Source organism: Pyrus communis, chromosome 17, assembly GCF_963583255.1.
Source record: "Pyrus communis chromosome 17, drPyrComm1.1, whole genome shotgun sequence".
NCBI lineage: Eukaryota > Viridiplantae > Streptophyta > Magnoliopsida > Rosales > Rosaceae > Pyrus > Pyrus communis.
The window spans coordinates 10,610,144-10,614,609 of record NC_084819.1 but is presented as its reverse complement, the minus strand read 5'-3'; the positions used below and the strand labels follow the sequence as shown (position 1 = coordinate 10,614,609).

The following is a 4,466-nucleotide window of genomic DNA, read 5'->3' as shown; positions in this document are numbered from 1 at the left end:
CAAAGGTTGACAAGAACACTCAAACAGCAAGATAGTCTAGTGAGCACTGTTACGAAAACTAAAAAACTCAGCACCAAGATGACTGACCACATTTAACATCTCATTGTCTTGCCCGATTTCAGAAAAGTGATTTAGAAACAAAAATCTACGTATTACGACTATTAAGGTATCAGGTTCACTTATAATCTCTTCATATTTTCCCCCAAACTTCCAAATACACAATCCATAAGCACGAATCAAATTAACGAAACAAATAAATTCGAAATTCTGCAAATTCATGATTGCATAAGTGGAAACAAACACAATTGCCCCAACTCACTTGTAAAGCAAAACATGACAATAATTCTTAGAATCAAATACCAAGACCATTTAAACAATTGTTTCATAAACCCAACATAACTGCATAAAGCGTCCTTCAAAACCAAGAACATTTCACTATAATTCACAAATCGCAACAAGCCAAAAAGGTTTAAATAAAACCATAGAATTCAACATGCAAAACCTTAACCAACTCTAGTGAAAAGGCAGAATTCAACTTGACCTGTAAGTGATACTACATAGCAAAAGTTCTCCCAAACTGCGGTTTGCACAAATAATCCGCTGACGTTTATACCAATCTTTGTTGGATGGTTCACCCCAACCATTTCTACCAGTAACAAACCATTACTTAGTTTGACACAACCACACAAACTGCAAACCATAGGCTAGTGAGCCACGATGAAAACTCAAAAGGTCACCAACACGATCACCAATTACACAGATTCTCAGTGTAATGCCCCGATTCAAGATATGCCACTTAGAAACTAAAACCCATGTACTTCAGACCTTGCAGGACAACATCCCATCATTTTCCCCCAACTTCCAAGTACACAATCTGTTCACCCAAACTTCATTATACATCAACATTATAAACAAAACAAGCTGCATTCTATAAATTCAGCAGCAAGTAGTATTGCCTGCATTTTGCAGAATCTATGGAATCAAACAACACCAACATGTAAATGATTCATAGAATCAAATAAAACTAACATTAAAACAATTGTTTCGCACACAGAGATATTGCAGAAAGCATCCTTCAAAACCAAGAGCTTTCACTATAATTCAGAACCCCTGTCCAGTCAACTGTTTCAACACTCACAATGGTTGACACCGAAACCATCAAATTTTGGTTGACACCGAAACCATCAAATTTTGGTTGACACCGAAACCATCAAATTTGACATAAACCAATAGAAGGCACTGTAATTCAGAAACCCCGTCAAGCCAATTGTTTCAACACTCAATGCTGGTTTATCCATTTTTCACTTAAAAAAACATATGAACTCCATATCAAACAAAAATCGATCACCACACACAATCATTCTTGAGCGTATAGAAAATACATTTCAACATTAAGCATAAAAAACTCAGGTCCAGACATTATAAGCAAAAAGAGAAGAAAAAAAACATTAACGCTAAAGCATTACAGCTCCGAATTCGATCAACCATTTCAATGCCCTATAGAAATTCATTACTGGGAAACCGATAGTAATTATAAAATTAAAACCCAAAAATATGAAACGTTTATAGAACCCAAAACTCACTAACATTTTATAAAACCCAAAACATAGCTTATCAGTCCAAGGGAATTTCAACATCACCGTCGGCAATCTCCTGCTGCAGATCCTTCGGGTCCTTGCCGTCGACAGTGCACCCGACCGAAACGCAGGTGCCCAGAATCTCCTTCACGGTCCCGGCCAACTCCTTCGCCATGGACCTGTTCCTCATCACCTTAGCAATCTCAATCACATCGTCCAACGAAATGTTCCCGCTGTGCTTGATGTTCTTAGTCTTCTTCCTGTCGCGCTCTGGCTCCTTCAATGCCTTGATGACGAGAGCAGCGGCGGAGGGGACAACGGAGACCTTGGCCTGACGATTCTGCACGGTGAGCTTGACGGTGACTCTCAGGCCCTTCCAGTCCTTGGCGGTCTCTTTAGCGATGTCTTCTCCGATCTTTTTGGGGGAGAGACCCAGAGGACCAATCTTGGGAGCGAGCGAACTGGCGGCGCCGACCTCGCCTCCGGTGACTCGGACGTAGACATCGACGACCTGAGAGGGGTCGAATTTGGGAGGCATGGCTTCTTCGGCGGCGCTCTGGGTTTGGGGGCGTAGGGGTTTTGGAGGGAGAAGGAGGCTGAGAGAGTGAAATGTGTGGCTTTTGTAGAGAGGTTCATTTGACGCTAGGGTTTTGTGTGGAGCACATTGAAATGACGTAGTTGTCCTTGGGTTTGTTGGGTTATTCTGTTGGGCTTTTTAAACATTTTTGTGACCCATGATCCAGTCATAATCACAGTTGGTCCAAGAAGAAGCCCGTTATCCACAGGGCCCTTCACATATGCTATACCGTTACTCTTATATGCGCTTCGAAAATCTTATCTTGCATTATTTTATGTAAAATAACTTTTTTGAAACATCAATAACAGCTATTTTTATTTAAACTATTTTTCTTTCTCTCTTTTAAATGATTGGATTTTGATGATTATGAAATCTCACTAAATAATGAATATGGACTTATATGAAACGTATTCACTGTCACATGGTGTTCTATTTGCTCCCTTTTATACACCGTCCATGACAAAAGTTGTAAACCACAAAAACGAATTTGGCCAAGGACATGCTCGACCTCCATGTTTTGTTAGCAGGTGTCCACCCAAGTAATGAGGATTTCTCGTCTCTAAATGGTGTAGCAGTTTGCAGATGGTTAATTATTATTTGATGAATTTTCATAATATAAATCGCCATTATATGAGATGTGCTCGAAACCTATGTATATGATATACATAGTACCGGAAATCAATGTTTACAAATGATATTGAGGAGCTACAGATGTGAACGTATTTAACCAACTGAAGTGCAAACCTTTGACTCGAGTCTTGATAACTTTCCATACCCAAGAAAAGACCCATCGATTAATGAGTAGGGTAAAATCATTTAGCTGGACTAATTAGACTTTGGATATGTTTATCTTGTAATGGATTTGTCATATATATGAACATGTTTAGCCCCAAAACCTTACTCAGAGGTTATATTGGTCTGTGCCGGAGAGAATCTCATTGCTTCTCAGTTCAAATTTACATTGCGTGATCATGATCTCGACTATCTTGGTAAGAAGCCGACTATTTTTTGGGAAGAATATAGAGCGGTGTGAGACAAATTAGTAAGTTATTACTAAGTTACTCGAATAAAATTCAATCGTAGTCTTCATAAGTGACCTAAATGATTTAAGAGATTCATCGTTGCAACCGGTGGAGCATGTTGGTGTGTGGATCTACGTCAATTTGTTGGTGTTAGTGTTGCTAAGGGAATTAGGAAAGGTTGATATATCGTTGGATCTTGATGACGTGGAGGTGAGTCCAACGGACTGTGGATCTATGTCTATTTGGTGTCTTTGAACTTTTTGATGCTTTAGAGGAGTTCTGGCCTTTTAGTCGTCGGGGATGTCGAGCAGTTATCGGATTACTTTGTGCAGGCTTCTGTCTTCTACTTGTACAAACTCCCCTCTGTTACTAAATCTTGTATATTGATCCTGTTCATTGAAGTTTATATTTCGCAAACAAAATAAAAGAATGATTATAAGCTTTCGTATCAAATAAAAATTTCTAGTATCAAAAAATTAATAATAACGACGATGAAATTAGTAAAAATATCAATAAGAAAAGAAACAATCAGGGCCGGTCTTGAGAATAGCCGAGAGAAGCAACTACCTAGGGCCCCAAGCAGGAGGGGCCCCAAAAATTCTTTTATCTTATCTGTTAGGTTACAAATAAATAATAATAGAGAGTGCTTTAGAGATGAAATGTTACTGTGATGGTGAAATGAACTAGATATTGGTTTGTCTCCTAGTCAAGAGTTCGATCTAAGCAAATGCATTTCTGTCCAATTTTTTTTTCTATCATTTATCATTAATAGCCAAAATTTAATACTTAATTTCATAAATATCACTTTTTATAAAAAAAAAAAAATTCAAATATAGCATAAAACTCATATGAATAAACTTAAATACCCTCAAAATCCAAAATCCATTTACACAAAAAAGCTAAAACACTTAACACTCGAATAGATCTCATGTCCATTGTTGTTCAACGTGCAAGGCCGTGAGGGGCGTTGGTGACGTCAAACTTGTCCAAGTTAATTAGGTTCTGATTAATTTGTAACTCATTGAACATGGGAGTTGTATGGAAGCAACTCAACCGCTCCAAACTTGGAACTCTTCTTACTCCGAGAAGAATATAATTGCAAAAGAGTTCATAAAGCAGATGAAAATTCCTGTAAAATTCTTGAACATAACTGACTTGTCCGAATATAGAATCGATGGTCATCCATCCATACAAGCAGCAAATTACATTCAGAAGGGAAAAATTGCCTATTTGATAATATAATGCAAGTGACTAGATGATTTTTTTTTTTTTTTTTTTAATGAACAACTC

At 37.9% G+C, this 4,466-nt stretch overlaps 1 pseudogene; it reads right to left on the bottom strand.

Annotated features, from left to right (window-relative positions):
• Nucleotides 1-1,370: 1,370 nt before the first annotated feature.
• LOC137722840 (large ribosomal subunit protein uL11-like) lies at nucleotides 1,371-2,300 on the bottom strand (annotated as a pseudogene).
• Nucleotides 2,301-4,466: the final 2,166 nt, after the last annotated feature.